Source organism: Pleurodeles waltl, chromosome 3_1 (assembly GCF_031143425.1).
Source record: "Pleurodeles waltl isolate 20211129_DDA chromosome 3_1, aPleWal1.hap1.20221129, whole genome shotgun sequence".
Lineage (NCBI taxonomy): Eukaryota > Metazoa > Chordata > Amphibia > Caudata > Salamandridae > Pleurodeles > Pleurodeles waltl.
Window position 1 is genome coordinate 263738092 of NC_090440.1, and position 27063 is coordinate 263765154.

Genomic DNA, 27063 nt, shown 5'->3' on the forward strand with positions numbered 1-27063 from the left:
TCACGAGCATTTAATGTCTCATAAGATGTAAGCCTTTGAGCAGGTAGTTATGAGAGACACAATTAATTTAATCTCAAAGGGGAGGTATGTGAAATATAACATCACAAAAGCCGAGAAAGATGCATTGATGGGTTTGAAGTCAAATAAAGAAATAGTCATCAAGATGGCAGATAAAGGTGGGACTATAGTGGTACAAAATACAACGGATTATAAGAATGAGATTTTTTTGTAGCTCTCAGATGTAGGGAGTTACAGTTAACTTGATGTGGATCCGACTAATGAGGTGGCAGTTTTGATTAAAAGAGTGACTGATGAGGGCCTAATGCTGGGTTTTTCTTACTAATTTGGAATATGTTTTTTTGAACAAGAAGAACCCACGTATCCCCACTATTTATGCACTTCCTAACATACATAAAAATCTTCTAAAACCTCCTGGTCACCATATTATATCGTGGTGTGGCTCTATCTTAGAGCCAGTTTGTAAATATGTGTATTTCTTCTTGAAACCATTAGTTGAGGTGACCGAGGCATACTTAAGGGATACTATGGAGACTATCAAGTTTATTGACAATCTGGAGTCTGATCCTGATAACCAGATTTTGGTAACAATGAATATTGTTTCGTTATACACTAATATTCCCCAAGGGCATGCTCTACAGGTCATTAGAGAAATACTAAATGGGACATCATAGCCTACACAACTACCTACGGGTTTTATAGGTGATCTTTTGCAGATAACAACGACTAGGAATTTTTAATTTTTCCAGGGTGGCTTCTATGTACAAACGAAAGGAATTGCCATGGGCGCTACCTTCGCACCCGATGTAGCCATTTTATACATGGATAATTATGAACAACATTTTATATATGATAGATCATTGCCATATTGTGAACATATAACTTTATGGAAACAATATATTGATGATGTATTAATGATTTGGACAGGTACACAACATGATTTGCCGGAACTGTATAAATGGTGGAATGAAATATCAGAGGATATACAATTCACTGTACAGTATAGTTCTGGATGTGACTAATAAAGTGCAAGAGAATCGATTATAAACCACCTTGTATGGGAAAGAAAGTGAGAAAAATTCCCTGCTGCAATATGTGAGTCATCACCCTCGAAATTTAAGGGCTAATCTCCCATATGGACAATTCCTTTGTCTTCGGAGGGACTGCTCTCGTAAGCAGGATTATTTTGAAGAATCTGAGGATTTGATGAGACGGTTTGATGTTGAGGGGTTACCCTAAGACTTTGCTGAGTAGAGCACGGAAAAGCCTGGTTTTGTCATAGATAGAACCTACTTGAACCTAAACAGCAGATGAATGTAGGAAACAACAGGATGATATGTGTCTCTACATACTGCACTAGGAGTACTGAAATAAAAAAGGTTATCAATAAATATTGGTACTTAATCTCGGATGAGCTTGATATGCATGATCCCCCAATGTATGCCTTCAAGAGGGGGAAGCATATGAAAGATTGGGTGGTTAGCACTTTTTTGGATGAACCCCCCAAACCTTCATTGTTTACAATGTGGAATTTACGGAAGATTGTTGGTCATTATGAATGTGGAACATGTAAAGCATGTACACTCTTGGAAATTAAAATGTTTCAGTATAAACATACGTCTGTTTCACTTAAAGAACATACCAATTGTAATAGTATGAATGTAATGTATGTGATTAAATGCCGATGTGATTTGCCATATGTGGGTCAGACCAGACAGAAAGTGAAGGAGCACATTTTACAACATTGTAGCCATATAAGATGTAAGGTGTTAGAGCGTTCCGGCCTAATAATTTACCTGGGTTTTGGACGCTCTTGGGCCGATGAATCTTTTGACCAAGTTGGACTCTCTTCACCCGAGATCAGTCAATTTAATCTAATCAATAATCAATAACGAACATAAGCAATACCCTGATCAACATAACATTTCACAATTAATCCAGAATACATTTCGGCGAACCATGACCTTTCGGTCATGAATAACCACACCAATTTATTCAAAGTTAATGAATTTATTTCCCTATATTAACAAAGCTAGCACAATGTAGATGTGTCTCAACACCAAATGATATATGTAAATGAACATTAATAGCTGTCCATAACGGCGAAAAAGATGCAATCTATACAGCATTTGAATAACAATGCCTTCGATAATGGCAACGCAAACTACTAAAACTATAATCTGTAATGAGCTAATTGCATACATTGATCAGCATAACAAGGTCGCAAATTGCATCGTGCAACAAAAGGAATCCTCATCTAACCTCAAATTAGCATCAGCATGTGGGTCTTCATGCAAAAAACAATTTAGCAACATTAATTTAGAAAACTCCTAACTAGGGCTCTTATCAAAATCAGCAGTTGGTTACCTAAAAAGAAAACACAATGCAATTGTACATTTGTCTTTCATATTTACCAAATTCAATCAGCATTCAAGGAAGTCTTCGTCTCACAGGTACCGGATTCAATCAGCATGGGACGGGGCAAAGGGGCAGGGTGGACGGGGCAGTTGCCTCACGGCGGCAGGATAAACTACTACTTCATGCAAAGGGTAAATCAAAATTAAAGTCTCTAGGGCGAGAATTTCTTAAAAGTCTCTAGAAGACGGCAAAATGACGAAGTCAGCAAGATGGGCCATAATGGCCAATGTCCTGCAAAATGGCGGGTATGGGGCGATGTCTCTCAATAATGGCTCTCAAAATGGCGGGCAATGCTGCAATGGCTGCAAAATGGCTGTAATGGCTCCTTTCTTCTTGTGCACCTAGTTTAAATAGACAACAGTTCAAATCCAGTAGGGTCTTCCATTGGAGGGTTCATAGGTTGGCTTCAAATTGTCCAATCAAAAACAACAGTTCTCAAGCTTTTACTTAAGCATACATTATCCTTAGAGACGGTTACGTAAGTTGCAACATTTTATACCAATTAACTCACTTTCAGAGCTTCCATTGTCCGCACCTGCAGATTGACCTTGGAGCAAAGAAGAAGATGCCAGGCTGGCACGAAACCTTAAGATAAGCATGTGAACGATCTCAGTGGAAAAGTACAGCTTCAAGCAGAAATACACGTTTATTAGCACATTGGAAAAATACGAGCATCTAAATCGTGAGACAAGACAACTAGGCCGAAGCCTGCACTAAAGTTGTGCTAAGCTAAAACATTTCAAACAAGCAAATCATAGCACACGTTTACGATTATGTCGGATTAGTGCACTTCTAATACATCACGTTATATAAAGCATGCTTATAAATGTTGGCAAACTACTCTGAGGGCACATTTGTCCCCGTACAATCTTTATTCGTTCGGTTAAAGTCACACTTGATTATTGCAGCACTACGTTTATGCGCTAATAAATGTAAAACCTTCATTTCTGCGTCATCAAAGGTACAGGGTGAACCTTTGGTTGATCATTTTCTGACAGTGAACCACCCGAGAGATCTTTGAGCTGGGCGGTGATTGAAAAACTTACTGTAAACTGACGTGGGGGGTGACATAGCTGGCATTTTGAATTTGCATGAATGTAAATGGATTCACCTTCTAGACTCTGTTGCACAGGGTTGAAATGAATATGAAGAAATAGCTAGGCAAACAGCAAGCCTCTCGAATGGCTACGACATATGGTATATACATTGAGATGGTGGTTTGGCATACATGGTATAAGAATACCAAGATATACGAGGGATAAGAGACTGGGATGGTTAGAATGAGTGATATGGACATATAGAACTAACTAGGACTACCTATGTGATATGGGTGCTAGAGTAATTAAATGTCTAAGGATGGAATAAACTTTACAGTCTTTAGTCTTCTCTTGTGAGTAATATCTGTGTGTAATTTGATGATTCACTACCACATCGGCACACGTAGATTCTTGTGCCGTTTTCGTTAACATCAATATGAGGTTACACAATGCGGTGGTCTCTTTTATAGAAAATACACGCTGTTAAAAAGGTGATGGAATGTGTTTCATGCACCATTGTGAAAGAGCGGGATATAGGTTTTACTGCAAATGTATTTGTGTATGATGTAATTTAGGAAAGATTTCAACATATGGTTGGATGATAGCCAGTTCCGTCCCCTTTGTTTGGGTTATAGCGGAAGTGAGGAAGGGAAGTTGTGACGCCCGCATTCGAACATACTTTTCGGTGTTGCACGTAGGGACGCCGTTGGATGGACTTTAAATGCCGATTTCACTCATGTCTGTTTTTTTTTAGACTCAGAGACATGCGCGTGGTGCGAAGGAGTAAAACAATGACTTAAACCTACAGGTATCATGGGACACAATCCGTTTCACAAATACGTTTTCAAGTACGGAGACGGAAGGGCAAATGGATTTAAGTGAAGGACTAAAGTGGGGAGATGGACCCAGATATAAATAAGTGGTGATTTATTGACAAGAATGGTCAACCAACAGGCTTCTTTTTAACCCCTTTGTTGCCAGGCCTTTTCCTCCTCCTGTGCCAGGCCTTTTTTTGGCTATTTGGGGCAGTTCGCGCTTAGGCCCTCATAACATTTTGTCCACATAAGCTTGCCAAGCCAAATTGGCGTCTTTTTTTTCCAACATCCTAGGGATTCTAGAAGTACCCAGACTTTGTGGGTTCCCCTGAAGGAGGCCAAGAAATTAGCCAAAATACAGTGAAAATGTCGTTTTTTTAAAAAAAAATTGAAAAAGTGGCTGCAGAAGAAGGCTTGTGGTTTTTTCCCTAAAAATTGCATCAACAAAGGGTTTGTGGTGCTAAAATCACCAGCTTCCCAGCTTTCAGGAACAGGGAGAATCCGAAAACCCAATTTTTCAACACAAATTTGGCATTTTACTGGGACATATCCCATTTTTAAGATTTTTTGTGCTTTCAGCCTCCTTCCAGTCAGTGACAGAAATGGGCGTAAAACCAATGCTGGATCCCAGAAACCTAAACATTTCTGAAAAGTAGACAAAATTCTGAATTCAGCAAGGGGTCTTTTGTGTAGATCCTACAAGGGTTTCCTACAGAAAATAACAACTGAAAAAGAAAATTATTGAAATTGAGGTAAAAAAATTGCAATTTTTCTCTACGTTTTACTCTGTAACTTTTTCCTGCAATGTCATGAAAGCAATATACCATTACTTCTGCTGGACTCTTCTGGTTGCGGGGATATATAGGGCTTGTAGGTTCATCAAGAACCCTAGGTACCCAGAGCCAATAAAAGAGATGCACCCTGCAGTGCGTTTTCAGTCTATACCGGGTATACAGCAATTCATTTGCTGAAATATAGAGTGAAAAATAGCTATCAAGAAAACCTTTGTATTTCCAAAATGGGCACACGATAAGGTGTTGAGGAGCAGTGGTTATTTGCACATCTCTGAATTCCGGGGTGACCATGCTAGCATGTGAATCACAGGGCATTTCTCAAATAGACGTCTTTTTTACACACTCTCTTATATTTGGAAGGAAAAAATGTAGGGAAAGACAAGGGGCAATAACATTTGTTTTGCTATTCTGTGTTCCCCCAAGTCTCTCGATAAAAATGATACCTCACTTGTGTGGGTAGGCCTAGCGCCCGTGACAGGAAATGCCCCTAAACACAACGTGGACACATCACAATTTTTGACAGAAAACAGAGCTGTTTTTTACAACGTGCCTATCTGTAGATTTTGGCCTCTAGCTCAGCCGGCACCTAGGGAAACCTACCAAACCTGTGCATTTTTTAAAACTAGAGGCCTAGATGAATCTAAGATGGGGTGACTTGTGGGGCTCTGACCAGGTTCTGTTACCCAGAATCCTTTGCAAACCTCAAAATTTGGCTAAAAAAACATGTTTTCCTCACATTTCGGTGACAGAAAGTTCTATAATCTGAGAGGAACCACAAATTCCCTTCCACCCAGCGTTTCCCCAAGTCTCCCGATAAAAATGATACCTCACTTGTGTGGGTAGGCCTAGTGCCCGTGACAGATAATGCCCCAAAACACAACGTGGGCACATCACATTTCTTGAAAGAAAACAGAGGTGTTTTTTGCAAAGTGCCTACCTGTAGATTTTGGCCTCTAGCTCAGCCGGCACCTAAGGAAACCTACCAAACCTGTGCATTTTTTAAAACTAGAGACCTAGGGGAATCCAATATGGGGTGACTTGTGGGGCTCTGACCAGGTTCTGTTACCCAGAATCCTTTGCAAACCTCAAAATTTGGCTAAAAAAACAAATTTTCCTCACATTTCGGTGACAGAAAGTTCTGGAATCTGAGAGGAGCCACAAATTTCCTTCCACCCAGCGTTCCCCCAAGTCTCCCGATAAAAATGATACCTCACTTGTGTGGGTAGCCCTAGCGCACACGTCAGGAAATTCCCCAAAACACATCGTGGACACATCACAATTTTTGACAGAAAACAGAGGTGCTTTTTGCAAAGTGCCTACCTGTAATTTTGGCCTCTAGCTCAGCCGGCACCTAGGGAAACCTACCAAACCTTTGCATTTTTTAAAACTAGAGACCTAGGGGAATCCAAGATGGGGTGACTTGTGGGGCTCTGACCAGGTTCTCTTACCAAGATTCCTTTGCAAACCTCAAAATTTGGCTAAAAAAACACGTTTTCCACTCATTTCGGTGACAGAAAGTTGTGGAATCTGAGAGGAGCCACAAATTTCCTTCCACCCAGCGTTCCCCCAAGTCTCCCGATAAAAATGGTACCTCACTTGTATGGGTAGGCCTAGCACCACGAAAGGAAATGGCCCAAAACACAACGTGGACACATCACATTTTTTCATAGAAAACAGTGCCTACCTGTGGATTTTGGCTTCTAGCTCAGCCGGCAGCTGGGGAAACCTAGCAAACCAGCGCATTTTTGAAAACTAGAAACCCAGGGGAATCTAAGATGGGGTGACTTGTGGGGCTCTGACCAGGTTCTGTTACCCAGAATCCTTTGCAAACATCAAAATTTGGCCAAAAAAACACTTTTTCCTCTCATTTTGGTGACAGAAAGTTCTGGAATCTGAGAGGAGCCACACATTTCCTTCCATCCAGTGTTCCCCCAAGTCTCCTGATAAAAATTGTACCTCACTTGTGTGGGTAGGCCTAGCGCCCACGAAAGGAAATGGCCCAAAACACAAATTGACACATCACATTTTTTCACAGAAAACAGAGCTGTTTTTTGCAAAGTGCCTACCTGTGGATTTTGGCCTCTAGCTCAGCCGGCCCCAAGGGGGGCAGAAATGGCCTAAATATAATTTGCCCCCTAGGGGAGCGACCCTTGCCTAAGGGGTCGCTCCCCACCTAAAAAAAAAAAGAAGAAAAAAAGAAAAGAAAATGATCCCTGGTGCCTAGAGGTTTCTGCCCCCCCCCCCCGGGGGCAGATCGGCCTAATAATAGGCCAATCTGCACCCAGGGGGGCAGAAAAGGCCTTCCAAAAAAATGCCCCCCCTGGTAGCGACCCTTGCCCAAGGGGTCGCTCCCTTATGGCAATTTAAAAAAAAAAAAATCACTGGTGTCTAGTGGGCGCTTTAAAAGCTGGATTGCAAGCAATCCGGCTTTTGAAACGCTCAGAGAGACTTCAAAGGGAAGGAAATACATTTCCTTCCCTTTGAAGCCTCTCTGGGCCTCCCCCACGTGATCGAAAGAGAAATGCAAAGCATTTCTCTTTCGATCGTGCTGGAAGCTGAGCTTCCAGCGCGATGGGAGGAGGCCCTGTGACAAATCAGCGCGCGATCGCGCGCTGATGTCACAGGGGGGGGTGGGAGGTTCAGGGGTGGAAGGGGAAGGGCTTTCCCTTCCATCCCTGCCTTGGGGGGGGTGGGTGAGAGGCACAGGGGGGGGGAGCGCTAGTCCAAGGCACCCGAGTGGTTAAATTTAGTTTATTAATGGATATGTGGGTGATTTACTCTTGGTTTTTGTGGTTCTGAATCACAAGCACTTTTTCTTTGGCACTATTTGTCCTTCTTTTCTTTGATGTGTGAGGGTAGGATTTTTTAGTAGTATTAAGCAAAGTAAGAAAATAATTCTGTATATATAATAAAGGACTGATCTTGAATGTGATTTATATCTATGCTGTGTTTTCTTTGAAAAAGTTTGTCATTTAAGATTATATGATTAATGAGAATATTTGTTTTTGGATGGATCAATGTTGTTCGGTACCATGCAACTTGAATGCACAGTGCAGGGGCCCCCATGAACAACCCCGTCGTGCTTTTCATTGCCTGAATTATGGGCAGTAAAAAGCACTGCCACATTGCTGTCGGCTTATAATAATCAATGTTAAGGCCCTGTTCCCCACTGGGCCACACCCGACGCACCGCCACATTGCAGCCGGCTCATAATAATCAATGTTAAGGTCCTGTACCCCACTGGGCTGGTGGGTGGAAATGCTGTTTCCGCCTGCCGGCCCATTGGAGAACTCTTAATAGGGCCAGCGGATGGAAGACCGGTGTGGTGGTCTTACGTGTGAATGAGTTTGGCGGGCGACATCCGCCGCCCTCCAAACTCATAATGAGGGCCTATACATTAGCTAAGATATTACAAAAAATGCCTTACAAGCACACAGGGCTGAGAGCATAATATTTGGCCTGGGTGAAATTTGTTATGACGCTAGTGTAACGAGTAATTTTGATAATTTCTCATTACACATTTGACACAAAATTACAGAAAATTGCACAATTACACTAGTTTGCATAATTATGGCAATGTGGCATAAAATGGGGTTCATTTTGGACCCAAGTGCATTTTGAGCTAAGAAAATAGTGTTAAATGCTGGGGTACGCTCCTCAAATAATTCTGTGTATTCCTACATAATTTGTCTGTAATTTTTCATAATTACAATACAGCAAATTACATTCGTTACACCGACTCTGACATAATATATGAAAGTAGGGTGCACTAGATAAGAAGACAAATATGTCATCACAGTGAATATTTACAAAATCTGTTTACCACTATATGGGCAAAGCCATATTTTCCATGGACGATTCTAATTCAGGATAAAATCTACTAAAGATCCTTCAGGGCATGTAGGAATGTCTTCCTTCTTCCCCTGGTAACCCCCAAACTTTTGGACAGATACTGATGGTTACTGACTCTTGGCTGTGCCCTGGGTACTGCTTACCAGTCCCAGGGCCAGTGCTCTGTGTAAAGTGGATATGCAAATTAGGCTATTTATAATTGGCAATATTAATCTACCTATAAGTCCCTCGTATATGGATGGGCATGTAGGTTTAGGGACCCCAGCGTAGGTATTGCACTCATAGGTGCACTGTTGAGGTGCCCAGTGTCATTTTAAAGGCAAGCCTGCCTTGCTGGCTGCCTATTAGTTAAAGTTACATGCAAATTCGACTTTGGAATTAAAAGTACTTCCAAAGTCCTAAATTAGCTCATTTGTACAAATAAGCCACCCCTAATGTGTGCCCTATATGCCCCTAGGGTTGGGTGGCATGTAACTATAAGCAGGGACCTTATAAAAATAGTTTTGTAAGCCCTGGTGAGGTAAAACAGCCACATTTGTTTTTCCCTAATTGTAGTGAATGGCCTCCATAGGCTAGAATGGGGAGACTTTATTTTAATTTATAAAGTCCCCTTAAGTGACAGATTCATCAAGTCTGGTATCAAATTAATTGTTATAATACATCACACAACTTACAATTATTGGATTTAATATAACTTGTTCAAGTGAAGAGTTTTAAACTTTACCTAAAAAGTTGCCAGCTTCCGCCCTGTAGTGCTTTGCTTTTATTGGCCAGCCTCTGGCAGCCTGGCCAGGCTGCCTTGATGAGGTGTGAAGTAGCCTGGGCTCAACACAAAGATATGTGCCTTGGGGAGGAGATATTCCCTCAGCAGATGGAGAAGCAGGAAGGGGGGAGGGCTGCCAAACTGGTCTTCAAAGGAAGGGAAGGACATTTGGAGCAACCCAGCACCTCCCTCACATCCCACAAAACCAGACAATTAGGTGCCCCCTTGATTCGATTAGGAGAGGGCAGGAGAGGGGTGTGTTTAGGATTTTTAGCCACACCAGAGGGTGGGCTCAGCCAGATGTAACCTCCAAAAATCCTTTTCTTCCATGATGCATTTTTGAGGAATGTTGTTTCCTGTGATTGATTTTTGCCACACTTCCCAGGAACTGGTCATCACAGGGGGAAGGACCCTGCAGCTGAATGGAGAACCAGAACCCCCCTGTTTTTCACCCAGGAGCAAGGGAAAAACTGGCAGACTTGCACCCACACCTCAGATCCCTACAAGGAAGAACTACAGAAGAAGAAGGACTGTCCTGCTGGACCCCTGACCTGCACCTGAACATTGCACTCTGGAGGACTGCAGCAGCTGCACACCTGGGCTTCACCACAAGAAGGACTTTGCCTGGCTTCAACTGGTTCAAGGAGGAACTTCCTGTTTGCTACAGGTGAACAATTGCTAACCAGAGTCCACTGATCCAACCCCTGAAGAAATTGACCAGCTGACCACTGTCCAATGGCCAAATTGGAGTTTGTGACAGGTGCATTCTGGGAATTGTAGTCCGCACCCTCAAGGAGCATTTCAGAGCTTCTGGAACCTTGGGGTGAGTTGTGGACCTCAAAAGAACCTTAAAAGAACATCTAGGAGAAGATCCAGAAGTTTGGAGAACTTTTTGAAAAAAGCTCCATAAAGGGACCGACCCACAGCGGCAACCCTAGCCTGCTTGCCCCACCTGCAACCTGGCCTGACTTACAGGTTCATCCTGGTGAAGAAAATCTTGGAAAAAGTGACTAAGTACGAACGTAGAAAGTCGTCCGGGACCTCCCAGGCACTGTATCCGAAAAGGGCTCCAAGGACGTCGGTTCAAGATTTAGGTGTGCCCCGGTCAAGGGATTTTCATCTCGAAAAATCATCTAAGTCCAAAGGTAAAAACCTCCACGAGGGCTCCTGTGACGCTTACCCAAGGAGGTCGGATTGGACTGGCAACTTGATCCTGCTGAAGAAAATCTCCAGAGAAACGAAAAAGTCCTAAGGTAAATTTTTGACCGAGGCCTCCCGCAGGGCTTCATTGCGGTCAGCCTTAAACTTTGACTTTGCCTCGGTCGAGGTGTGACCAAAGGACCAGATTGGCGCTATTCGTTTCTAAGTGCTAAAAAACATAAATTTTATTTGTTTTGGTGTCATTTTAAAGCAAAAAATATTTCCTATTGTTATAAATTGGTTTTGGAATTTTTAACTGTTTCCTGTGTATTATTTAATTACGGTTTTGTGATATTTGAATGCTTTATGCTTTGTCTCGTAAGTCAAGCCTTGTCGCTCATTGCCAAGCTACCATGGGTTGAGCCAGGTTTAATTTATTGAGGCCTAACTGGACCTAAGTGGAGGCTAGTGGCCTAGGCTCTGTGTAAAGTGGATATGCAAATTAGGCTATTTATAATTGGCAATATTAATCTACCTAAAAGTCCCTCGTATATGGATGGGCATGTAGGTTTAGGGACCCCAGCGTAGGTATTGCACCCATAGGTGCACTGTTGAGGTGCCCAGTGTCATTTTAAAGGCAAGCCTGCCTTGCTTGCTGCCTTTAAGTTAAAGTTACATGCAAATTCGACTTTGGAATTAAAAGTACTTCCAAAGTCCTAATGTGTGCCCTATATGCCCCTAGGGCTGGGTGGCATGTAACTATTAGCAGGGACCTTATAAAAATAGTTTTGTAAGCCCTGGTGAGGTAAAACAGCCACATTCGTTTTTTCCTAATTGTAGTGAATGGCCTCCATAGGCTAGAATGGGGAGACTTTATTTTAATTTATTAATTTATAAAGTCCCCTTAAGTGACAGATTCATCAAGTCTGGTATCAAATTAATTGTTATAATACATCACACAACTTACAATTATTGGATTTAATATAACTTGTTCAAGTGAAGAGTTTTAAACTTTACCTAAAAAGTTGCCAGCTTCCGCCCTGTAGTGCTTTGCTTTGATTGGCCAGCCTCTGGCAGCCTGGCCAGGCTGCCTTGATGAGGTGTGAAGTAGCCTGGGCTCAACACAAAGATATGTGCCTTGGGGAGGAGATCTTCCCTCAGCAGATGGAGAAGCAGGAAGGGGGGAGGGCTGCCAAACTGGTCTTCAAAGGAAGGGAAGGACATTTGGAGCAACCCAGCACCTCCCTCACATCCTGCAAAACCAGACAATTAGGTGCCCCCTTGATTCGATTAGGAGAGGGCAGGAGAGGGGTGTGTTTAGGATTTTTAGCCACACCAGAGGGTGGGCTCAGCCAGATGTAACCTCCAAAAATCCTTTTCTTCCATGATGCATTTTTGAGGAATGTTGTTTCCTGTGATTGATTTTTGCCACACTTCCCAGGAACTGGTCATCACAGGGGGAAGGACCCTGCAGCTGAATGGAGAACCAGAACCCCCCTGTTTTTCACCCAGGAGCAAGGGCAAAACTAGCAGACTTGCACCCACACCTCAGATCCCTACAAGGAAGAACTACAGGAGAAGATCCCCGACCATGACAGAGAGAACACTGCAGGGGCATCAGAGAGCAAGAAAACAGGCACCCCAGGGGGAGGGAAAGGGGGGGCACCTCAGCCGCTTGAGTGCATAATGCCCAATCCACAAGAGGGCCACATGCCCACTGTTCAATCCTGGGGAGTGCAAAGCCACAGTCTCTCAAATCTCACAAGTGGGTGGTCTGCCCACTGCCATATCCTGGGGAGTGCAAAGCCACAGTCTCTCAAGTCTTTCCAGTGGGTGGGTTGCCCACTGTTCCATCCTGGGGAGTGCAAAGCCACAGTCTCTCAAGTCTCTACAGTGGGTGGGTTGCCCACTGTTCCATCCTGGGGAGTGCCCACTGCCACAGTCTCTCAAGTCTCTACAGTGGCTGGGTTGCCCACTGTTCAATCCTGGGGAATGCAAAGCCACAGTCTCTCAAGTCTCTACAGTGGGTGGGTTGCCCACTGCCATATCCTGGGGAGTGCAAAGCCATAGTCTCTCAAGTGGAAAACAGTCTCCACTGTTTCTGGAGGGAGCCTTGTGCCCAGAGTGCTTCATCCTGCTAAGGACAGAGGTAGTAGATGGATCTCTCCACTGGTTCTGGAGGGGGCATGGTGCCCAGAGTGCTTCACCCTGCTAAGGACAGAGGTAGTGGATGGATCTCTCCACTGGTTCTGGAGGGGGCATGGTACCCAGAGTGCTTCATCCTGCTAAGGACAGAGGTAGTGGATGGATCTCTGCACTAGTTCTGGAGGGGGCATGGTGCCCGAGTCCTTCATCCTGCTAAGGACAGAGGTAGTGGATGTATCTATCCACTGGTTCTAGAGGGGGCATGGTGCCCAGAGTGCTTCATTCTGCCCGTGACGGACTCAGTAGCGTCTGTGCCCTTGGCGCTCATGGGCCAGTGGTGCTTGAGACGATGGTGCCCTGTTCAGCGGTGCTTGAGACGGCGGTGCCCTGTTCAGCGGTGCTTGAGATGGCGGTGCCCTGTTCAGCGGTGCTTGAGACGGCGGTGCCCTGTTCAGCGGTGCTTGGAGCGGCGGGCTCCTTTACAGTGACTCAACTGCTGGCGGTCCTTCATGACCCAGCGGGCTTGTGCTGGCGGTCCTCTCTGTCAGCGGGGCTTGTGCTGGTGGTCCTCTCTGTCCCAGCGGGGCTTGTGCTGGTGGTCCTCTCTAGCCCAGCGGGCTTGTGCTGGCGGTCCTCTCTGTCCCAGCGGGGCTTTTGCTGGCGGTCTTTCATGGCCCAGCGGGGCTTTTGCTGGCGGTCCTTCATAGCCCAGCGGGGTTTGTGCTGCCGGTGGCCTCCTGGGCAGCTGGGCTGGTGCTGGCTGTGGCCTACTGGGCAGCTGGGCTGGTGCTGGTGGTGGCCTCCTGGGCAGCTGGGCTGGTGCTGGCGGTTGCCTCCTGGGCAGCAGGGCTGGTGGCGGTGGCCTCCTGGGCAGCGGGGATGATGGCGGTCTTCTCCGCCGTGCTGCTCTTCCTAGACTTGCTGAGTTTCTTGTGCCCCTTCCCCACCTTGGAAGGTGTTGCAGCTGACTCCACACTCCCACCTGTCCCACTGGGAGCGGCTTTGGTGGCTGGAGTCTTCCCCCTGTCCCGCCAGGCACTGGCCAACTTCTGATGCTTGACAGGTGGGGGACTGTCTGTGCTGTGGCTCCGTGCCACACTGGCTGCCCTGGTGGCCAGTGCACTCCAGATTCCGATGACTACAGGCACCACTGGCCCCGGAGATGTTGTGGCTGAGTCGCTAGTTCGGGACCTAGGAGACGGACAGGGTGGGGGAGGTGTGGAAAAGAGGTCAAGGTTGGACAGGAAAAGTTTTTGGGAGACACTGGGATGGGTAGCTGGAGGGGGTTTGGGAGTGGAGGAAGAGGTTGTGATTGTAGGAGGTGTTCGTTTGGTGACTTTGGGTGAAGGTGCATGCGCTGGAGGCTGTCGTGAGGTGGATGGCTGTTGGGTGGGTGTGTGTCTGCGTTTGTGTATCTTGGGAGGGGGCATCACAGACACACTGGGAGAGGACACAGGGGACGTGTAAATGGTAGTGGGGTGGTGAGTGCACGTGAGCGGGGTGTGGTGGTGGGTATGCTGGTGCGGGACGTAATGGCTGTAGTGGTAGTGCATGCAGGTGTGAGTGTAGACGAGACTGGGTGGGAGGAGGGAGACGAAGAGGAGGGGGACACAGTGGAGGCAGTGGATGTTGGTGTGTCTGCATGGGTATGATGCTTGCGTGAGCGCCTGTGGGATGTGTGGTGCTTATGTTTGTCTGAGCTTTCCTTGTGTGTTGACGTGTGTGCATGCTGGTCTAGAGGTGTGCTTGGGATAGGCTGGGGTACAGGGGATTGGGTCTGGGTGGAGGAAGTTGGAGGGGGGAGGCTAGAGACAGGGACAATGGCTGCCATCAGTGCTGAGGCCAGAGTCTGAAAAGCTTGCTGAAGGGCCGCCTGACCAGAATTAATGCCCTCCAGGAATGCATTGGTTTGTTGCAACTAACTTTCTACACCCTGGATGGCATTCAAAATGGTAGACTGCCCAACAGTGAGGGACCTGAGGAGGTGATTGGCTTTCTCACTGAGGGCAGCAGGGGTGACTGGGGCAGGGCCTGAGGTGCCTGGGGCGAAGGTGATGCCCACCCTCCTGGGTGAGCGGGCACGGGGCAAAGGCTGAGGGGCTGCTGGGAGGGCGGTGCTGGAAGGGGGGGTGGCGGCTGTACCTGTAGATGGGGGTGGCACAGATGTTGCCACCACCACAAGGGAGCTCCCATCAGAGGACGAGTCCGTGTCACTGGTCTCAGCTCCTGTCCCCGCCGTGGAGCTCCAATCGCCCTCCGTCCCACTGGTGAAGTCCGATTCCGTAGTGTGGCCCTCCATGGCCATGTGGGATGCAGCCCCCCGTGCTCTGGTGCCGCTGCTCCTCCACTTGATGATGCTAATGCACACAATAACAGGGAGACCACAAAAAGGGGGGGGGAGAAGAAAGACATGTTGAGTGCATGCATTGCCGCTACCGTTGGCGGACACAACAGACACAGAAGCCCCCTGCACTACGCCGCGCTCTTGGGCTCCTATGTTCAATTCCTGGGAAATGGCCTACTAGGCTATGGACGACATCTGCACACATGGATGACACAGGGGCATGACTAGGTGTAGTTGGCACTCTACAGAGGTGCAGTGGGGTACCACATGGCCTGCCTTACGGAGGGACCTTGCCTACGGAACTTGCCCTGGCCTAGGGAAACCCACAGCCCACCTCCCCCACCCAGACCCCTCCACTGCGCGCTAAATCAGCAGAATGAGAGTGTACTCACCCCCTTGTGGCTGCTGTGATGCCCTCAAGCGCCCATCCAACTCCGGTTATGCCACCGCCAGGATCCTGAACATCAGGGGGGTCATGGTCCGACGGGCACCCCTCCCATATTGAGAGGCCATCCCCAGCTGAGCCTCGGCCGTCTTCTTGCTCCAGCGGCGAATGTCCTCCCATCTTTTACGGCAGTGGGTGCTCCGTCAATGGTAGACCCCCAGGGTCCGGACTTCCTTGGCGATGGCACGCCAAATATATTTTTTCTGGTGGGCGCTGACCTACATGCGTTGTATAGGGGGAAGAGAAACTTATTACCAACTGCATCGTCAAAGTGATTGGCCCCCATACCTACCCTTGCCATGTGGCACATGCACTCACCGTCGTTTCATGCACGCCACACTCTCCCCCCTTCCTTCTTACATCCACCCCTCTCCACACAGGCATAGCCCATACAGCATGCTCCCACTGTACTTACCTGTTTGTCTGGAGGACCGTAGAGTAGCGTGTACTGGGGGAGGACCACATCCACAAGTTTCTCCAACTACTCCGATGTGAAGGCAGGGGCCCTTTCCCCAGACACTCGAGCCATTGTCTCTTCCAGACCGAGGTCACAGCAGCACTTGCAGTGTAGGTCCTCTCCTGTCGAAGATCAGGTATCGAGTGATTGAACAGATAGAAAATGGCGGTCACGTCCGCAGCGGTGCGTACCGTCACCGCTGGTACATCGTCATTGGCTCCTGGGACCCATAGAGTCCAATGTTAACCAATGCAGCATTGCGCCGCGCTCTTTGACCGCCTACCGCGACAGTGTAGAACGCCAGCGAAGTTACCTCACATCCCATTGTCCCACTTTACAGGTCAGGCAGCCGCCATTTCAGGGGCCCACATGGCTTCCTTTTCAACTGCGTCACACATACCTAGGCCTAGACTCAACACACATACAGGCCACTTTTTAGATTATGATTGGTGTTCTGTGTAAGCTGTGGGTACGTACCTCTGAGTTGTTTGAATCTGTGCTCACTGTTGTCCTTCATAGGCCCTGTCCGCTGGGACTTGTGAGGAGATGGCGGCATCCTCCGGTGTACTGACCGTTGGTGGACCTATCGACAATGAAGGAAAGACATGTGATAATAACATACAGGCTTGACCGTGCCACAATCCAGGAACTGTGTACCCAGTTGGAGCCAGACCTGATGTCAGCTATCTGCCATCCCACAGGAATCCCCCCTCAAGTGCAGGTGCTGTCAGTACTCCATTTCCTTGCAAGTGGGTCATTTCAAACAACAGTGGCCATAGCATCAGGGATGTCCCAGCCCATGTTTTCCAACGTGTTGTCTGTCCTGCTGAAACACATGCAGAGCTACATCGTTTTCCCTCAGGTGGAGAATTTGTCTACAGTGAAAGGTGATTTCTAAGCCCTGGGACATATCCCCAACATCATAGGTGCCATTGATGGGACACATGTGGCTTTGGTACCCCCCGCAGGAGTGAACAGGTGTACAGAAACCGGAAGAGTTATAATTCGATGAATGTACAGATGGTATGTTTGGCCGACCAGTACATCTCCCATGTGAATTCTGGCTCAGTGCACGACGCCTACATCCTGCGGAATAGCAGCATCCCTTATGTGATGGGTCAACTCCAGAGGCACCGTGTATGGCTATTAGGTGAGCACCTGGAAGCTAGTCAGTGGGAATGGTTGTCTGGGTCTGGGGATATTCCTCCAGGTTAGTGTGTGTCTAACAGTTGTCCCTCGCCATTTGCAGGTGACTCTGGTTACTCCAACCTGTCATGGCTACTGACCCCAGTGAGGAATCCAAGGACAAGGGCAGAGGAACGCTACAATGAGGCCCACGGGCGAACTAGGAGGGTGATTGAGCAGACCTTTGGCCTCCTGAAGGCCAGGTTCAGGTGCCTCCATATGACAGGTAGATCCCTATTCTACTCACCAAAGAAGGTGTGCCAGATCATCATGGCCTGCTGTATGCTTCACAACTTGGCTTTGCGATGACAGGTGCCTTTTCTGCAGGAGGATGGTCCAGATGGCGGTGTTGTTGCAGCTGTGGAGCCTGTGGACAGTGAAGACGAGGAAGCAGAGGAAGAAGACATGGACAACAGGGACTTAGTGATCCAGCAATATTCCCAGTGAAACACAGGTAAAAATACAAACCTGCCTACTACATGTACTTAAACACTACTACCTCTCAACTGTCTGTCGTTTTCACCCAGTGTATGGTCACTGAGTTGTCACTTTCCCTTACGATTTCACAGATCTGGGTCCCACAGTGTGACATCTGCTTTGATTCCTCATGGACTAGAGCTGTGTGACATAGGTATGTTGACTTTACAAATGAAAGAGCTTTTTGCCACAGTAATTGCTAATACAGTATTCCGAAATCACAGACTGACTCAAGATTGTTTTGTGCTTTAAGAGTGTTTATTTTAGTGCTCAAAATTGGAGGGGGTAGTAAAATGGTGAGGGGTGATGGCGGAGCAATGTCCATGGCAGAGTCCAGTCTATTAGTCTCACAGGTGCATTGCCCAAATGGGCATAGGAAGTGGAGCTGGGGCAGTTTAAGGATGGACATGGTGACAAAGTGGGACAGAAGGATGACAATCAGGGTGGTCTCATTTCTTGGCGGGGGTCTTGACATCGTTCTCTGTCTTGTTCCTGGATCTCGGGGACCGTTTGCGAGGTGGTTCTCCCTCTGCAGGGGGTGGGGTGCTGGTTTGGTGGTCCTGTGGCGGTGCCTCCTGTCCACTAGTGCCGGCGGAGGGGGTGGGCAGTTCATCATCCAGGCTAGTGTCATGGGCCCATTGTAGTGCCACAGTGTCCCTCCTGGTGTTGAGTACTTCCTTCAGCACCCCTACGATGGTGCCCAGGGTGGAATTGATGGTTCTGAGTTCCTCCCTGAAGCCCATATACTGTCCTCCTGCAGGTGCTGGGTCTCCTGAAACTTGGCCAGTACTGTTGCCATCGTCTCCTCGAAGTGGTGGTAGGCTCGCATGATGGAGGAGAGGGCCTCATGGAGAGTGGGTTCCCTGGGCCTGTCCACCCCCTGTCGCACAGCAGCCCTCCCAGTTCCCCTGTGTTCCCGGGCCTCCGTCCCCTGTGCCCACTACCACTGTCCCCAGCTCCCTGTTGTTGGGGTGGTGGGTTAGCCTGGGTTCCCTGTAGTGTTGGACACACTGCTGATTGACGTGTCCTGGGGACGGAGGTATGGGCCCGCTGGGTGGGTGCTATGCTGGTGTTTCCAGAGGGGGGAAGCTCTGTGGTGGCCTGTGACTGGTTGAGGGGAACCGACTGTCCAGAGGTCCCCGATGGGCCGGGCTGGTCATCTAGATCCAGTTGGACAGAGGTGCTGTCATCACTGTGGGCCTCTTCGGTTGGTGGTGTGGACATGTGTGGACCCTCCTGTCCGGTGACATTGGGTAGGGGTCCTGCAGGGGTATAAAAGGATGTTTATTACATCTGTGTGTGGCATGGTGTGCAATGGGTGGGTGACCGTGTACCCCAGTGCTTGCATTCCTGTGTGGGGTCTTGTGTGATGATGGTTTAGGGGGGTGTATGGGTATGTGCAGTGGGCATAATTTCATGATGGGTGTCCATACTTTGTTGTTGCATGCAGGGCTTGGGGTTAGGATGTGTGGTTTGTGATGTAGGGACATTTGTGAGGAGTTGGAGTGATGGGGGTGAGGGTGGGGGTATGTGCTGGCATGCAGATAGGGTTGGGGATGCAATAGTTAAGATTTGACTTACCAGAGTCCATTCCTCCAGCTACGCCTGCGAGGCCCTCAGGATGCAGAATCACCAAGACCTGCCCCTCCCATGTTGTTAGTTGTGGGGGAGGAGGTGGGGGTCCGCCGCCAGTCCGCTGACCGCCAGGTGGTGTCTTGAGACCACAGAATGCACTTTCCCCCGTAGGTCGTTCCACCTCTTCCTGATGTCCTCCCTATTTCTTGGGTGCTGTCCCACTGCGTTTACACTGTCCACTATTTTTCGCCATAGCTGCATCTTCCTTTCAATTAATGTGTGCTGCACCTGTGATCGGAATATCTGTGGCTCTACCCGGACGATTTCCTCCACCATGACCCTGAGCTCCTCCTCCGAGAACCTGGGGTGTCTTTGCCGTGCCATGGGGTGGTGTAGGTGATGTGTGGGGTGGTGTGTGGGGTGATAAGTGTGCTGATATGTAGTGGTGTGTAGTGTGAGGTGCGTGGAAGTTATGTGGGTGATGGTGTTGTGTGCCTGTGGGTGCTAGTATTGTTGATGGTGGTGTCTCTCTCTGGCCTTCGTTCGTGATTTTTGGTCATAGGGGTTTGTGGGTGTTGTGGGTGTGTGTTATATATTGTATTGGGTGTGTGGGAGAGTGTGTGTATCAGGTGTATGTATTTGGAATTGTCCAATGTGGCTGTGTTTTGTAAATGTGTGTGTATTTTTAGCACGGCGGTGTGTACCGCCAATGGAATACCGCAGTCGAAAGACCGCCGCGTGGATTCGTGTGTCGTGATAGTGTGGGTGTATTTCTGTTGGTGTGACGGTGGAGGTTTTGTTTTCGCCAGTTTATCACTGACCTTTGGTGTGGCGGACTTGTGTGGGTGTCTGAATTTTGGCGGATTCCGTGCTGTGGGTCATAATGGCTCTGGCGGTTTTCCGCAGCGGTGTGTTGGCGGTCTTCTGCACGGCGGTATGTGGCTTTTACCGCCAATTTTGTAATGAGGGCCTATCTCTTCTGCTGCAACACTGGAGCACCTGCATGCACAACAACTCCCACCACGCCGATCACATCAAGCAAAACTGCTTTGGGACAACTCCACTGCCTTCTGCTCAATGCACAATCACTCTGCAAGCATGCCACCAAGATCTGGGACACCATCACCTCCCTCACTCCCAATGTCAACTTCCTCACCGAGACCTGGTTCAAACACACATCCACTCCCAACATTACCTCAGCAACACCAGACGGCTACAAGATAGCACATCAGGACAGCACCAACAAACACAGAGGTGGAATCACCATCATCTACAAAAAGAAATCCGCTGCTCCAACGCTGCAGAGGACATCACTCCGATCATGGAACATGTCAATTTCTGACTCCAAATTGATGGCAAAACAACTAACAGAGGTACCCTCGACCACAGACCTCCCAGGACTGCGCCAAAGTTTCTGTGACACCATCCTCGAATCCATTGCCCCGCTCGCCATCAACTCCAAACCCTACATCTTCCTTGGAGACCTCAATCTTCACCTTAATTAACTCGGCAACACCACCAACCTCCTCAAAAGCATTAAGAACATCAACCTCTTCCAACTAGTCACCCACCCCACACACTATGCAAGACATAGCCTCGACCTCTTCTTTACGGCCAGTGAAGGATCCAAGTACAGACATGTCACCAATCTCACCTGACAGACCATGCCATCGTCCACTTTACCACCATAGGACCCCCAGCACCACCACCAAGCCTCCTAGCAGCTCACACCTGAGAGAGATCAAAATTTACTATTACATTGGTGACATATGGTGACTTACAAACCTTTATTTAAAAGTCTAACAGAGAAATTAACGTGCAGATGTAGATTGTGCAAGTTTAAATAATGGTGGACAATGTGGCCACCATTCGTATTTTGACATCCTGTTTTAAGCTGTTTTAAGCTGAAGATATTGTGCACTTATATTTGATTAAGCTATTGATATGAATTAATGCTGAGTGTTTTTATTAGATGAAAATTAGAATTAAAGTATTAAATAAACATGAATTAATCACACTCATATGAATTTAAATTTAATTTATTAACGTGAGTTATATGTGTGCAGAAAACTGAATGCATGTTTAAGCTGTTTCTAATATGTTGTAAATAATGTTTGCAATAAAATAATTTGCTTTGCATATTTGATTTTGATTTGTAAGGTGCACAATAGGATTCATGTCTATTAAAGTGCAAAGTGCATTTAGCCTATTTAACTTGACAAGGCCTGAAGTTTCATTCTTGCAGTAGTAGAGGAAAATCACTTGCTTAATTCTGTTTCCTCCATTCTAAACTCTTTCCCTAGGTTGCTGACGTGATGTTGAATGTCCTATTGTATTGAAGGTGAAGAACATGTTTCAATGATAACTAAGCAACAATATTTGTTCTAGCTGACGTACAAGACAGGAAACTTATTCATTTCATGTGAGTTGCTAGATGATTTTTCCAAATTATTTTTTAACTTTTCTTTATGCTTTTGCCCACAATTGCAAGTCCAAATTTTGTGTTAGTGATAGGAATAGGCCAACCCTGAAATTTGAATGTCATTAACTGAATTTTGATGATTTACTGATGTCACCATCATCTGCTTTGAAATATGATATTAATGTGCATATTGTAGTTTTGTTCATTTATGTTATTTTTTTGGAGTGTTTAACAGTAATAATATCTAGTAGGTTAAGTATTTTTAGATGCTTTGGTCAGCCTATGGTTTTCATGTACATTTATAAATTAGTTTTGCGCACCATATATATTACATTGATCCTGGGATTGTAGTAAAGCTTTGAAACTTTTATTCAGTTTGGAGTTTGATTTAGTGTTTAAATTGTTCACAAGATTTAAAATTGTTTATGGTTTTTAGGTTGTAGAATTATGTTGAATGCACCTGACTACTATACTCCTCACTAAGTCCAAAGATACAATTGTATGGGGAAGGTGAGATAGGGTATGTTTGTCTCACTTGTACGCTTGTGGATTCTGAACCTGAGGTGGGAAGAGGACCTCAGCGGGCGCATCTGCAGTTTTTGGTAGCAGAGTTATGGTTATGTCTGATAAGGAGAAGAGTCAGAATTTGCCCACGTTGTGAGTTGTTGGTGTAATGTAGGGGTTGATGGAGTTCAGCTTTGTGTTATAAGTGTACGGTATGTGTTTTGAGTAGGGTTTGCACTTGAAGTGCTTTTAGCAAACTGTGTTGAAGCGTAGTGTATGAAATGAGTAGGGAATTTTCATTCTCCAGGTAAATGAGTAAGGAGTTTGCGTAATCCAAGTAAGAGAGTGGGTAGTTGGCCTACTCAAAAAGTAAATGTTGCGCTTTGTTCCAAAAATTGCCCACGTGGTTGTTGTTGATGGGTCCTGCGAGTCATAAGACTCCAGAGTACTGTTCAAGTGTATGGGGAAACTTGGTTAACTCGTCGTCTGCAGTGAGGTGTTGGTTGATTGAGCACTGTTGATAATATCAGTAGACTTTCCTTGAGTGTGTGAGTTGTTGGTTGGTATTACGTGAATCCAGAGTGCACAAGGAGAATTCGTATCAACCGGAGTGAGATTTGCGGGTCAAATCTTACTTGCAAAAGCCATAGCCGTAGCTGTTTGTGCGAAAGGCCACTGTCGAAAGTCCTGTACATATTTGAAAGCATTTGAGTCCTACCTGTAGTGAGCAAACTGGTTGTTTTTCTTGTGCTTGCGATATTCGCATTTAGATGGCTCTGAAGTGAGTCACCACTGTCTAGTGAAGTGAGTGTGACGTTATTTGGCCTGCGCCGTGATAGGTCGGTAGATAGGAAGAGGGGCACACGGATTGTTGGACAGAATTCTCTGCTATAAGTTGAGAATTGTTCATGAAAAGGATTGTGGGATTGAAAATTATTTCCTGGATTCATAGAATTTGTGGTTGTGAATTAGATTTGAATAAAACTCAAGTTTTTCAAAGCTTTAAAGAGTGCATTGAGAGGAGATTCTTTATTCCAGTTAAAGTGAGCGAGCCTACTCCACCTGAGGGTACACCAGCATTTGAGGTAATGGTGGAAAGGGGAGTTTCAACATGCCTTTGGGTAAATCAGTGGTGTAAAATAACTGAGAAGGAAGGTTACTTCGTTTTTCTCTTTTATGGAAGTTTTCATTTAAGACTATTAGAGAATCTTAGGAGGGTGTTGTATGAGTCAAAGCACCTTCCTAGGCTTGCACAAATTGAAGCAATTGCTAATTGGGAATTAGTTGCTAGACAGAAAAAGGCTCCGAAATTGGAAAGGAGAATGAGGAAAGCAATAAAGATGTTAGACGAAGCTAGATGAAATGAGGAGCTGAGAATGTGGAGAGCAGACACATTACATGCAGTGAATTTTCCAGCAATTACAGAGGAAGGTGATGAAAATGTTATACCGAAAGCTAAAAAGAAATCTGAAAAAGATCCAGAACAGAAGTTAGGTGATAATAAAAAGGTAGCTGACACCAAAAGTGATGAATTTTAATTCAGTTTTTGCAGAATCTTCCCCCACATATAATGTAGTCAAATCAATAAATCAGAGCGCAGTCCTGAATGTTGCCACAGCTCCAGTTGCACAAATTCAGATGACTCCAAATGTACCCACTGCTAATATTGCACAGGTTCCAGTTGTTTATCCAACAATTCCAACAGACACCTGCACAGATTGTGAATAAGAGACAGACAATGCCTATGTATTCCCCAGTGGTGACACCATATAATGGTCCGAATCAGTTAAGTCAGGCTTTTGGTACAGTATTGACGGGCCAAGGTAAAGGACAAATGTTTCCACCAATTCAAACTAATTTGTCAGGACCAGATGCATTGACAGTTCCTGTAACAATAGGTCCAGTTGTCCCGTTGAATGCCCAGAGAAATAATGAGAGTGGTCCCCAGATTCCAAATCCAGGATCAGCAATGAATTCTCCTTTTGGAACTAATGCAGAAATGAGACTAAGCACTACTGTGCCAGCCATGATCCCCATGAATTATTTTGATATAAACCAGACACATGATAAAGTAGGTCCTCCGACTGATGTGACATGTCCACCATGCTTAATGGGATCATCTATGATGGCTCAAGAGCAAGCAATGAGAGCTCCATGTAATATTACGCAGTTTACACCCCGAGATCAAGGTAATATTAGTTTACAAGCGTTATCATCAAAACAATTGACTAAATGTTTAGATGGTTTAAATGAAGAGTCAGGTTTGAAAAACACCCCAGAGGGAGAAAAGACATTGAAAATGACTACACTAAAATTGGAATTAAATTAAATGATTGAGGGGACATTTGAATTTGACAGATAAGATTCTTATAACGAAATTGAGATGTGGTTTATGTGCAAGGACGTTACTCTTTGAGCAGCACAGATTTATGAGAAATTGTCTAACTTAGCTGAGAAATATGACATTGAGATGAATACATCCAAACAGTTAGAGAGAAGTTACCGATTAAAATTTGATTGGAGAGACATTGCAAACATGAGATCACCTGCATTAAATAACAAATCCAGAGCATTCAAACATGGGGAGTGTAGGAAGTTGGCTCTGTATATACTATTTCAAAGTAAGAAATAGTGAGCACAGAGTCCAAGGGTTCCCCTTAGAGGTAAGATAGCGGCAAAAAGAGAAAATTCGAATGCTCTATCTTGTGGTAGTGTGGTCGAGCAGTAGGCTTTTCAGAGGATAGTGTTAAGCACTTGTTGTACACACACAAGCAATAAATGAGGAACACCCACTCAAAGACAATTCCAGGCCAATAGGTTTTTATATAGAAAAATATATTTTCTTAGTTTATTTTAAGAACCACAGGTTCAAGATTTACAAACAATTCTTTAAATGAAAGGTATTTCACTCAGGTATTCTAGGAACTTTGAATGATCATTGTTAGACTTTTCACCCTTGATGTAGATCTCCCTTAAATTTTTGCCTCTGTTCCCCAGGTTGTTGATGTGTACTGGACTCAGATTTTTCTGTTTTTGTTACTCTGGACACTTTACCACTGCTAAAGTGCAAGTGCTCCTTTACAAAATGTGTATGTGATTGGTTTATCCATGATTGGCATATTTGATTTACTAGTAAGTCCCTAGTAAAGTGCACTAGAGGTGCCAGGGCCTGTAAATCAAATGCTACTAGTGGGCCTGCAGCACTGGTTGTGCCACCCACATAGGTAGCTCGGTAATCATGACTCTGACCTGCCATTACAATGTTTGTGTGTGCAGTTTTACCTGTAAACTCGACTTGGCAAGTGTACCCACTTGCCAGGCCTAAACCTTCCCTTTTCTTACATATCAGACACCCCTAAGGTAGGCCCTAGGTAGCCCCAAGGGCAGGGTGCAGTGTATGGTTAAGGTAGGACATATAGTAATGTGTTTTATATGTCCTGACAGTGAAATATTGTTAAATTCGTTTTTCACTGTTGCAAGGACTGTCCCTCTCATAGTTTAACATGGGGGCTACCTTTAAATCTGATTAAAGTGTAGATTCCCTTTGGGAGCGGATGGACATGTGGAGTTTGGGGTCTCTGAGCTCACAATTTAAAAATACATCTTTTAGTAAAGTTGATTTTAAGATTGTGAGCTTGAAAATGCCACTTTTAGAAAGTGAGCAATTTCTTGCTTATACCATTTCTGTGACTCTGCCTATTTGTGGATTCCCTGTCTGGGTCAGTTTGACAGTTGGGCTGGTTGCACCTCACACTAGACAGTGACACAAAGGGAGCTGGGGTGTAGCCTGAATATCCTGATGAGCTATCTGTGCTGGGAGGGGGGGGAGGAGTGGTCACTCGCACCTGAAAGGGCTGTGCCTGCCCTCCCTCAATGCAGTCTCTAACCCCCTGGTGAGTGTCTGGGGCCTGGCCTGGGCAAGGCAGGATTTCACATTCCAAAGAGACTTTACTTTGAAGTAGGCCTACTTCAAAGGAGAAACTGGGTATAAGAAGGGCACCCAAAACTACAGACTTTAGAACACTTCTGGAAACAAGAAGGAACCTCTGCCTGGAGAAGAACTGAAGAGCTGAGGAGAAGTGCTGCCCTGCCTGTGACTGTGCTTTGTGGAGCTATCCTGCAGTTGCAGCTTCTGCCAGAGTAAGGGGGCAAAGACTGGACTTTGTGTGCCTTCCATCTTGTAAATAAATCTCCAAGGGCTTGACTTAGAGATTGCCTCCTGTTGTTTGAAGTCTCAGGGACAGCAAAGACTTCTCTCTGCCAGCACCAGGAGTCTCTGGAGAGACGCCTGCTCTGACAAGTGGTGCCCTATCCAGTCCCTGGGCCCTTGAAAGGAAAGCTGGTAGAAATCCAAGGAAATCGACTTCGGACGACTTCGGACCGACAGCGCTGCTGAATCGGGGAACGCCGCCTGCACCCGACGCTGTTTCCTTCGCTGAAACGCGACGCTCTTCGCAGGCCCGACGCCGCTGCAGCCCCGCTGAAGTCCGAGACTCCGTGGAAGTCACTGCACTAAGTCGTGACCAACGCCGCTCGAAGTGCGCCGATTCAACGTTTCGCACAGACGCCACTATCCCCGCACATCGGCTTGTTTTCACTCTTCACCAAAGGTACTGTACTTGGGGGTCTACGCGACTCGGTGTCCGGCGCCGCTGGTGTCGGCATGTTGGGA